General features: G+C 46.7%; 1 long non-coding RNA gene and 1 pseudogene across 2 annotated transcripts; both read left to right on the forward strand.

Annotated features, from left to right (window-relative positions):
* On the forward strand, positions 1-610 carry LOC122690320 (annotated as a pseudogene).
* Positions 611-3884: 3274 nt separating this feature from the next.
* On the forward strand, positions 3885-11536 carry LOC122690851. 2 transcript variants are annotated; one of them, XR_006340124.1, is made up of 4 exons: positions 3885-4006; positions 4705-4799; positions 5803-6039; positions 6483-11536. It is a non-coding gene; the product is annotated as an uncharacterized LOC122690851 (long non-coding RNA). The 2 variants fall into 2 exon arrangements; XR_006340123.1 differs by having other exon boundaries at positions 5803-11536.

Below are 11536 nucleotides of genomic sequence, written 5' to 3' on the forward strand. Positions count from 1 at the left end.
ATGAGTGGCCCATAGCAGGGAGACATGGGTTGGTTGTGGTAAACTCCATTCAGATCCAATTTGCTTTTCAAATCTAGCATTTGGGTGTCAGTGTGCAGAACAGATCAAAACAGAGGGTCAGGAGAAAAAGGGTGACCGAACACCCATTCTGGCCTCACTCCAATATCATGAGGGTCTTGTAGGTGCAAGAGCCCGGCTTGTCTGCTGCTGCGTGGAACAGGGATGTGGATGTGGGTGTCGAAGGCCAGGATGACAGCATCGCTGGACAAGCAGTATACACCGCCATCAACTGCATGTTGCACCAGGTCAGTGCTTGTCTGGACCACCTGGAGGAGAAGAATGACCACCTCCCTGGCTTCCCCCAAGAGTGCTTGAATCCAACTGACAGACGCATCTTGAGATCCAGCAGCTGCTCAGGGAGGCCCCAAGCGATAGGCAGCCCCTAGTGGAGCCCTCCAAGGGCCCCGGGGCCAGACCTCTACCCTGCCTGCCTGAGCCGGGCTCTAGCCTGAGCCCTCACCACCTGGCTGAGAGCAGCCTGCAGATATCCTCGGGGATCTGCCTGCCTGGGCCATCCTTCTGGTACTTCCCTTTTGGATGGTTGGAATGACCCCACCACCTGGCATCTCTTCCTGGGATCAGGAGTGGGCCTGTGACCCACCCTACTAGCCTACCTGCCAAAGTCCTGAATGCTCCTCACTCTGCCCAGGCCTTGAGTGTCCCCATCAGCATGCACGTGCGCCCCTGCACGTGTGCACGGGAACACACACAGACACACACAGACACACACACAAAGTCATTCACTTTCTCAACTTTGTATAAGATATGCACACCTCCTGCAAAAGCTGTCTCCAAAACTTAATCTACCCACGAATGGAATGAAAGTACCTGTTTTCCTGCATTCTGAATGTGAGGTTTTCAAACCATCATAATACATCTTATAGGGAAAAGTTGTGTATTAATTTTTTTTGTTTGAATGTGTTTCAACAATATTTGAGGGCAGACCGAATAACATTTGAATGAAAGTGATATTGAATGTTCACTGCCCTTCTGTAATTAACTTATATATATTGCCTGATCAAGACCTTGGCCTGTCTATCAGCTGGTCAGTGTGAGAGTGTCCCTGGTAAACCCAGACACGTGCCTGGTTTCTGAACTGATGGGATTCTGGCTGAAGACTGTGCCCTTAACCTGTGAAGTTCAGCCTACATGTGGATGGTAAGTGTCACAGTTGCCACCCTCCTTGTTCTCCTCATTTGATGAGCTCCATGCTGCCACAAACATAGGGCTGGGCCAGGGTATAGAAATTGTGGTGAGTCATCTTCTGGGACTTGCGTCATTCACCCAGAGTAGATCTACATCTGGAAGAGTATTGGCTGCCCAAAGTTGACCCAGATCACTTGTCTAAATCAGCAGACAAACTCAGACCACACATAGCAGGAACCTGACCTTCATGTCTGTGCCACCGTGGCTGGAGACCAGGATGCAGTTGTAGCCTGTGTCCCTAGCCTGTGTCCCGGGGATACAGATAGATGGATAGATAGATCACTGGAGGGATATAGAGACAGGGAAAAAAAAAAAGAATGGGGAGGGAAGAGGAAGGCTGAGAGGAAACCACCACAGGAAGCAAGGCACAGACTAGCCTGCATTTGCTTTTGTCTGGAGGAGACTTGTGCCCTAGTGCCTTCCAGGATCCTCACAGCCTCTCCAGTCTGATCCACCCTTGTAGCAGGATTCAACAGAATCCCTCAGTACCTGGAGAACCATCCCGAATGTCAGGAGATGACCACCAGTCACTCCCAAACTCTTGGCAGAAAGGTGCTCCATGCCTTTCTAGTCTTGGCATACCTGGGGTGGGGAAAAGAACCAGAACAAAAAGCAGAAAAGGAGCCCAGAATGGGCAGGCCCCTACTCATCCCCTTTTCCTATAGGCTTCCTGTCACCCAGTCATTCATCTGCAAGTTGACACCACATTTAAGGAAAAAGGAGGGTAGAAGGAGGCAGGGAACCCCTGCTCTGAGTGTGTGTGTGTGGTGGTGGGGTTGGGAGGGGAACACTGAGTCTTACAGATTTAAGAGACCCTTGATCTCCACCAAAATAACAGAGTTCTAACAGTGCACACATGGTGCAGGAGTCATGGGGAGGCTACATGCATGTGCCTGTGCAGTGAGACCCTGCTGCTGAGTGCCGGGATAGCCAGTGCTTCACAGAGATCCCCTTTCAGCACCATGTTTATCCCCACAGCAACAGTTCTGAGGGAGACACATACAGCCCGGCCCATAAAAAGCCCTCAGTGCATGGAAGAAATGACACAGACTCCTCTCAAGTCTTCCCCAGGTCCAAAATCCCTTGTTCTCCTACAAAACACAAAATGTGTCAATTGATTAATTATTGAATTAACACCTGCCAATCCTGTACGCGGAGGACAGGTGAGAAGTAGGACCCACCCCCACCAACTCCAAATCTCAGCCTGTTTCTCTCCTGGCTGCCTACTTGGACTTGCATAGCTAAGTCAGGTAGCTGACATCTTAATGGATAAGTCATTCTTTAACAGGAGTAGGTCATAATACTGAGATAAAGAGTAAATTCCAGGTGTTATGACAGTACAGAGGCCCTTCTTCGACCTCCGCATCCTGAGGAACCCCTCGGGCACAGGGAAATCTCAACATGAGAGCTGAGTGTCTACTCAAGCAAGTGTAGTCAACATCAGTGGGCACCTCCCAGGAGACTCCCTCAGATTACCCTTCTAGGCCACAATATAGGAGGGGCAATGGCCACATTTCCTGAACTGTTTTTCACAGCCTAAGGCAGTGCACAGAGTAAAGCAGGAACACAAGACCTTCTCTAACAGTGACATCTAAAAGTCTGAGGAATTCTGTAAAGCACAATAAAGCCCCCATTATAAAAGTCTCACCTGTGCCAGAAGGCAATCTATTCTCATGTCTCACTCAATCATGTGCATTGCCATCGTCAGTCCCCATGCTCTGCTGATCCCAGGCAGGGACAGGGATGTGAAAGGGGAAGAAAACACTTCTTTGAATACAAGAAGTTTCTCATATCTTTCACACCACAGTCCCTTGTCCTTAATCATTATGAGCAGATGCATCCAGTACTGCTCTTTCCCACCCTCTGTCCGCCTGCAACCAGCAGGCCCCTGAAGGAGGGACCGTGGTCTGTATGCCATTCCATCTTTCCTGATCAGAGAGGCTCCTGCCCTGGGGTGATCCTGTAACCTCTATAAGCCTCTCTGTGAAAGAACAAACAATCAAACTGGCTGGCCAATCACCATGAAATCCATTTAGTTGAATATGTATTCTCCCAAATTTTGGGAGGACTTTCCATATCAATCATTTCCAAAATGGTTAAACACACACTGTGCCACCCCAGATAGCCATATAGACTTGAAATGAAGAGGAGATGGAGGTGAGGGTAACCACAGATTTTTTAAGCAAGAAAACGTTACTTAAGAAGGCTTCACACAGCTCAGTAATTAATATCAGAAGATTGGTCCAGCTAAACCCAGCAATAAAGCCCCACTATACCATTGGGGTGGAGTAGTAAAAGTTGGAAGGCTTCCTGGAGGGGGATAGAAATGATCTAGGCCTGGGTAAATTGAATGTGCATGCTTTCCAAAGTCTAAGATGACATGAAACAAAGCACGAGGTATGTGCAAGGGCCTAAGAAGTAGAGCTAGGCATTGAGGGATGGACATGGATAAAGAAAGACATAGGAATACGAGCAGAGATTTCATGACGTCAGCTGGGCCTTGGCAAATGGACAGTTTCCCACCAGTAGACCTCCCTGAGAGGAATGGCCAATCTCCCCGTCAATCATCACAGGCCCACCAATGACGATGCTGGGAGGCGGGGGCATGAAACATTGTGGAAGAAGCCCTAGCGCGTGCCTAAGCTCTTGACTGACTGGATTGTGCTGTGGGGGCTTCCGTAGACCGTTTTCCTCGGTTAGGATTTAACATGGCGGCTCCCTTTCCGGAGATCGCAGATGTGTAAGTTTTACTAACTTTATTCGTATCTGGCCGTATGGGGTGTGATTGGGAGACTCGGGTAGATGATGTGTCCTCATGGATACTTTGACAGATGTGTCTGCGGGCTCCTGAGTGGATGGCGGAGAGGATCTCTCAGACACTTCTGGGTTTGGTGTTCGGCATTATTGTAATGGCATGATGAAACTTGAAGAAGATGTTCTTTGTTTAAAAGTGGGTCTCAGAGCCTCCTTCCCAATTGTGGTCTTACTGCTTTGTCGTGTTTGTGGCTTAAAGTGAGGGAAGGGCGGGAGCCTTTGGCTGGGTGGGTGGGGGTGCCAGACAGTCTGACTGGTGAGTGGCGGCCGCCATGGAGCTGATTCTGCTTTCTATTGTAGGGCGTTTGGGGTGGATATATCGTTGCCGGGGCTTGCTTCAAATGTTGATCTTGGCCATTTTGGTGACCTTTCTTAACCATTGAGGGTCTTTCTGTTCTTTCCCACGTGAAACGAGACAGTAAGGCTCTGAGGGATCGCGTGTGGTGTTAGGACAGCTGACGGCCCTTGGCTGCCTTGGTGTTTTGTGGATCAGGGGAAGGGGAAGTTTGCCCCAGCCACTCATGTTGCGAGTTTCCAACGTACCTAATTTTCCTGCACCTGTGTTAGGCTGTCCATCTGTAAGCAAGTCTCTTTGTAGATCTGTATAATCACTGTTTCCTTCAGGACCTGGTGATGGCAAAATCGAGTACTGGCCAGCCGATGGGCCTGTAAGGAGAAGAGAGTGGACCCGGAATTAGCTGTCCAGACCTGCCAGATGAGTAAGTGCAACCTTATGTTCTGTGGGGCCACAAATCCTGGGAGGAGGGTAGCATCCATCCCGTCAGCTGCAAAATTTTTTTAACATAGTGTTAAAATATCTTCCCTGGGTTTCTAAGATAGGAACTTGCAACAATGTCAGGATCACTCCCTGAGCACTGCTCAGACACTATGTTTATAATCGATGTCTTTAACTAGTCAGTGGCATCTTGTTCCAGTTCAGCGTGAGTGCCATTATTACAGACATACTGAATTTATTAGAATGTCACCTTTCCAAAAAGCCTGATCTTGCCATGTTCACATCAGAGTTCGGATCTGTCTTTTTATCCTTTTGGAAAACACTTGTAATACCAGGCAGTTGCAGGTTGGACTGGATGGGATTGTGAAAAACAAATTTCAGGAATCCAGAGACTGTGGGAGTGCTGTTTTTTTCATGTATGGGAACATGGATTTGAATGTAATTTCAAGCCAGCTCTATTTAGGAAAGAGGAGAAAAATGAGGCCTGTACACCAAGTGAGTGGCAGAGAATGATAGTCTGCCAGTCTATCCCCTCTATAAGTGGGTGGGCATTTAGTTTGCAGGGGTCCTGGAGATGTAGGCTAACAATTCAAGTAATATGCAGGTCAAGACTTCATTACATATTTACCCTTCCACCGTTTGTCCGGGAGCGGGGGGGAAGGGTGTGATATTTTTAATTTTTGCTTTGCAGATGTTGCTGAGACAATGCCTCGTGTTTCATTAAAAATAAATTTTAGTGTCTGAGTCTGACTCTTTCTTACTGTCATCTTTGAGCCTCAATTTCCACACTTGCCAAATGGGACTCACACCTTGCTCTCAGGGATATCTCTTGTATGGTTTTTGTAAAGTGCTCAGCACACAGGAGGTACTGAAGGGATTAGCACACAATTCACAGAATATGGGAACAGATCATTGTGGCTTCATTTAGCCCATTTCCCTACCTGTCCAGGCCCCCATTTCAACCAAACATTTGTTTCCTTTCACAGGGCCAGCAAATTTCCTCAGCTATTACGGGGCTTCTCTTTGGAAACCAGCCTCTTTAATCCTGCTGTGATGCCAAGAGGTAGCCCAGCAACTCACACCTTTCCTTGCTCTGAGCCACTTTCTTCTGTGCCCATCTCTGGCGCCTTATGCCGAAGCTGATGTGGCTCAGCACCAAGTTCCAGGACCAAGAGCGTGCTTGTTAACTGGCAGTGGCGAAAAGGCCTCCTCTCTTTCATTGTGTGTGTAAAGTTTCTCCTTTTGTGGGCAGTGGTTAATTTGTTGAACATCTGTGGAAGAGTTTTCACAGTTGGGGTGGGGGGAAAGCGCTAAATAGAAATATGAACTCTTCTAAGGTGCATTCCAAGACACTTCTAAGCTCTAGTTTCATAGAAACGTCGGGCTCCTCTGTTGCTTTATCACCACAGGTTTTATCCAGAAGGTGGCATCAGAGAACCTGAATTTCATTCACCAAAGTTTAAAAGAAAATCCCCATTTCTTAGTGATTGGAAACTAAAGTGTGTATTCTTTAAAGGGGATGTTAAAATACATTTTGTTCATCCCTGTATTTGGTGAAATTACTTTAAAGCTGTGAAAGATTGGGGTCATGATAGCTTTCTACTCAGTGAAAACCTGAAGCTGAGATACTTACAAAACCTGTCCTAAGCCCATGTTCCTTCCCCAGGTGACATGATGATAATCAAAACTGGCATATTTCCTAGTCAAGACAATTGTGAAACTTAAGAACAACCATGAGGCCTTCTTCCCCTTCCGCACACTCTTGTTCCCACTGCCCATCAAAGTCATCTTCACTGGCTTCATTTGAGGTAGCGGTCAAGAAAACCTAAATGGATGGTTTAAGAAGTCCATCTGCTGTGCAGTGGCACTTCAAAATAAGTCACAAGGTTGAGGATTCCAAAGAGGTGACTCTCCAGTTGGTGACAGTCTCACAAATCAAGGCTCTCGGGAAAAGAGAAGGTAATCCTCTTCTGAATTTGAGATGGAATCTGGCTTGCTGGTTCTTTCCCAGGAATTCATTCCCAGGCCAGCCATGTCACTTAGGCTCATGAGACAGTACCTAGTGAATGTCTACTCACTCGTGGGAATGTGAATGTTCTAGAAATTCTTGGTGTGAGGTATTCCTTTGGATACATTCCCCAAGTGGGATTGCTGGACTAGATGGTAGTTTTCTGTTTCATTTTTTGAGGAGATTTCATACTGTTTTCTATAGGAGCTGTACCAATTGAATCTTGAGCTAAATGAGTTTCATGAGTCGTTCTCAGGCTACTTTTGATTGTCGGTTCTTTTCAGGAGAAGTACTGTGGAGATTAGAGGCTCAAAGTGGGAAGGAGTTCCCTGATCAGGAAAGATGGAATGACTGGCTACATACAGACCTTCATTGGGGTGCCTAAAGCCTAGAGGTGGGGAAGGGGCTGGGAAGAGTGACCCTCTGTAGAGCTGCTGTGAGAGCACAAGGAGAAAGCTGGATGGGAGGACATAGGCCCTCAACGTGAAAGGTGCATTGGACTTTCTGTGGTCAAAAGTGTCTCCTACCTATTTCTCAATCCCTGGTACTGCCTGGGATCATTGTAGCAAGGGGACTGAAAATAATAGTGCACATCGCTGAGTGTGACATGAGAGTGGATTCCTTTCCGGCAAAGGTGAGACTTTCATGATGAAGGCTTTACCCTATGTGAGAGCATTCCTCAGAATTTTGGACTTCACTGTCAGGAATGTTCCTGTGTTCCTGCTTCAGTCTGTGTACTGCCTTAGGCTGTGAAAACAGCTCAGGAAAGGTGACCTTTCCCCCTCCTATACTGTGGCCTAGAGCAGTGGTCTGAGAGGATCTCCTGGGAGGCGCCCACTGATGTTGACTGCACTTGGTTGAGTAGACCACTCAACTCTTCTGTTGAGACTACCTGTGGCCATAAAGAGGCACATGCAAGTGAACTCTTGTTGCTGGTGTATTCTACTGATATACCAACTAGACACTTCTTCCTTTGACACTCACACACCTCAGTTGCCTTGCTAACGTCCTAAAGAAGGCACATATTGGCAATGGCAGCATGTGGGGCATGGGAAATATTGAGTCTGGGGCAGAAGTTGGCGGTAGCCTGATGTCAGAATTCTGTGCCATTGTGCCGAGCGAGGGCACACTGGGAATCCTGAGGAGTCCCGACTCTGTTTGTCAGAATGTGGTTGGAACTTTCCACATTCACTTTCTGCACTCTTCCACTGAGCACACTCTGTGCATTGGCTGGAAGACAGAGGTCCGATGGGTCTTGTCAGTGAACTGTCCATGAATCCAGGGCCATTTGCTTCTTTGGGGCATATGCCAATGAGCCTGGATGTCCAGGAACCTCCCGAGTCAGGTGCCCCAGCTGGAGGATGAAGCCCGTGTATTCCTCTTGCTGGAGAGGGCTGCACCCCCAGGCTGTCGCTGTCTCTCCCACCCGTGTATCTGCTAGAAAGCCTTTCTAGCAGAAAGGCTGGCTGGTGGTGGCTCCTCTTCCATTTGGTTTTTGCTGTTGGTGGGGGAGACATTGCCTCAGGGGGACCTTCTCTGCACTCTCAAGGAAGAAGTTGTTGGTACAACAGTGGAGGGACAGTTATGCATTGTTTGTGGTGGTGTGCTACTGGAGTGGGGGAGAGGAAAAGGGAGCTCAATTCAGGGAGGGAAAAGGCCCGATGGTTTCCCCATGTCAGGCTTTTGCTTTCTCTTGATTCGGGAAATTTGGGCCCAGCAGGACTATGAGGAGGAGGCTCTGAGAGTATAAGGAAAGAGTGCCAGTGGGGAGGACAAGGGTCTTTGGTGTGACGACTGTGGTGGGCATTGTGGGTTCAGGGCTCTATCTCTTGTCTCCTTTCTCCATTCTCGTGCCCTTCCTTTGGGTTAGCATATCTGAGGCACAAAAATCACAATGGACCCTGATGGGTATACTATAAGAAGCTACAGCTTTCGTATAAACTAAGACGTTTATTATGGGAACAGGATTATTTGACATTTTCCCATGTGAATTTTGATTTTGTCTGCAAGTGAAGGCTTTGCTGTCTCTTCCTAGCTCTCTGTTGCCTAGACCTGTGACAAATGGCTGTTGTGGAAGGGGAGCTCTTTTTCCAGCTGTACTGTTGCACAGTATATAATCTAAGGGAGTTCTGAGAAGGAACTGCTGTTGCTTACACTTTTTTTTTTCCTGCAGATATTTTCTGCCTTTTTCCTGTAGCTTTATGGGCTCTTGATCATTCTTTTGCCGCCAGGTCCGTGAGGAACACTCTTGGTTTTTCAAATTCCCAAGAGGCTTATTTAACTTACAGAAAAGATTTGCATACATTGCAGAGAGTCAGAAATGGCAGCCTATTGCCTGGAGAATCCCAGGGACAGCGGAGCCTGGTGGGCTGCCATCTGTGGGGTCACACAGAGTCAGACACGACTGAAGTGATTTCCCAGAGTCAGACAAAGAAATGACCACACTCCACTTTTCGAGGAAATGTGAGATAGAAGCCTTCGTCCCTTTTCAGCATGAGCAATTTAATTTTCCTTATTTGAGTGTCCCTTACAATGTGCTCCCCGTGAGATCCCAGGTTCCCTGGGTATCTTCACCGTCCCTCCAATTGCTGATTCTAAATTCCTGGCCATAGCCAGACCTGTGCAGACAACTTTCTCAAGAGGAACTTGCGGAAACAGCACCTGAAGGACAAGTAAAAAGGATGAGTGACTGCTTATCCTCTAGGAGCTTTTTACCCATACATATGCCCTGAGGGCGACTTCTCTGTGATCAATAGGATCACTGGGGATGAAGTTTAAAACTTCTAACCTTGTTTAGAGAGGGTTTAAGTTGCTCTGCTGACGTCAGCAGGCTGTTGGCAAGGGGAGCTGAACTTCATCTCTCTCCGTCACTTACTCATGTACTCTGAAGGAGCAGAGATTTGATCTCCAATTGGCAGAGGTCTGATTTCTGTGTCTTGTGGTGCACAGGATCTGCTAGAATACTTGGGAGGAGGCAAGGACTCATATCCGGCAGAGTTTTACTTATGGAATTTTAGTGTGCAGCTCTGTCAAATAGAGTGGACAGAATGAGCCAAATCTGTGCATTCCTGTACAATTTGAATGTTCTCTTCATCCCTCTGGATTTGAATTTGCCCTTCCAGTCCACTATGCTGACTTCAGCATGCACCCAAAATGGGTTACTGAATGTCACCAGCCAGGCCACCTCACAGTTTCGATTTGGGTTGGCTTTCTGAGCTTCCTTTGCTTCTCCTTATTCACGTGCAAGCCTACTATATTACTTCTTATCAGCTTTGGAAAAGAGCAGCAGTGGACCCACTTCAGTGAATCCTAAGGAGATTCACTGGTTTACCCATCCTCCCCTATCAGTCAGACAAAGCACCTTCCAGAGTGCTCAAAGGCCTGTTGTAGATTTTCCTCTAGTAGTTTGTCAGAGTACTGAGCTACAGGATATAGGTGTAGTTAAAGCCAGGAACCAAGCACCTGTGCATCTCCTCCAGACCCCAGAACTGATGTGTCCTGAAAAGGCTAAGAGGGTAGATCTTTACTGTTATGTTTTCATTACCAAATACTACTAATAATAAATTATGAAGGTGGAATGAAACTTCAGAGTGGATGGGTGTGTTTATGGTATAGATTATAGAGATGCTTTATGGATGTATACTTATCTCCAGACTCACTCAATTCTATACATTAAATGTGTACATCTTTTTGTATGTCAGTTATTGCTTATACCTCAATAAAGGGGTTCAAAAATAATAGAAAAGACCCTTCCATGATCACAAATGACTGCCGCCCCCCAACATGTTATTAGATTTTAGAACTGAGAGGGAAAAATGTTTCTCCTTGGGGAAATTGGTAATGCCATTTACAGCTTCTGTATTATGGTTTTGCCCTGGTTTCTCTATGTATACATAGTATTTCCATTAGTGGTGTATAAGGTTAACCTTTAGTCCATAGGATTTTGAATTTAATAGAGTCACAGCTGTTCTACAGAAGTGGTCAACTTCATGCAGAGGACTTCGGCTCAAGGAGTGAGCCTGTGACATCAGCGAGTTGTCATTTGACCAGAAATTGACTTTGGGGTATTGTCCCTTCGGGAATGGCTTGGACTTAGGGTTGTTTTCATTTTGTATAATATGTGCTTTTGTGCTTCCTCAAGAAATCTTTAAAAATATTGTACCCATGGGGGCATGTCAAAGTGTGTGTGTGCTGTATTTGTATTCCACAGGATGGAAGGCACTGTCTAAGGCTCACTGGTCTCTCTAGCAGGCCTCTTTTGTCTGAGACCTTCCCACAGCCTTCTATTTTCTGGGTCACAGAGTTTCCTGGCCTTAACTACTTGGTTTGGTACACTTTTCATCTTATGCTAGTTGAGCCAGTAATACATTTTTTATAGTTTGGGACTAGACTGGCAAGAATGAGTGAGAGCCTGCAAAGGTTCACTGGTTACCTTTCCCTGCAGAGAATATAAAAAGACATACTGTTGGGACTTCCCCAGCAGTCCAGTGGTTAAGACTGCATGGTTCCAATATAGCGGGGAGAGGGTTCAGTCCCTGGTGGGGGAAATAGATCCCACATGCTGCATGGCATGGCCAAAAAAAAGAAAGAAAGAAAAACACACTGCTGAGTTTCCCTGTGCTATCTCATTTCCGTGCCTTTAAAATGTATTTGTTGCTTAAGTTTCTCGTATTTTGTTAAATACGTGTGTTCTTCCAATAAAATTCATTTGC

This window comes from Cervus elaphus, chromosome X (genome assembly GCF_910594005.1).
Source record: "Cervus elaphus chromosome X, mCerEla1.1, whole genome shotgun sequence".
NCBI classification, from domain to species: Eukaryota; Metazoa; Chordata; class Mammalia; order Artiodactyla; family Cervidae; genus Cervus; species Cervus elaphus.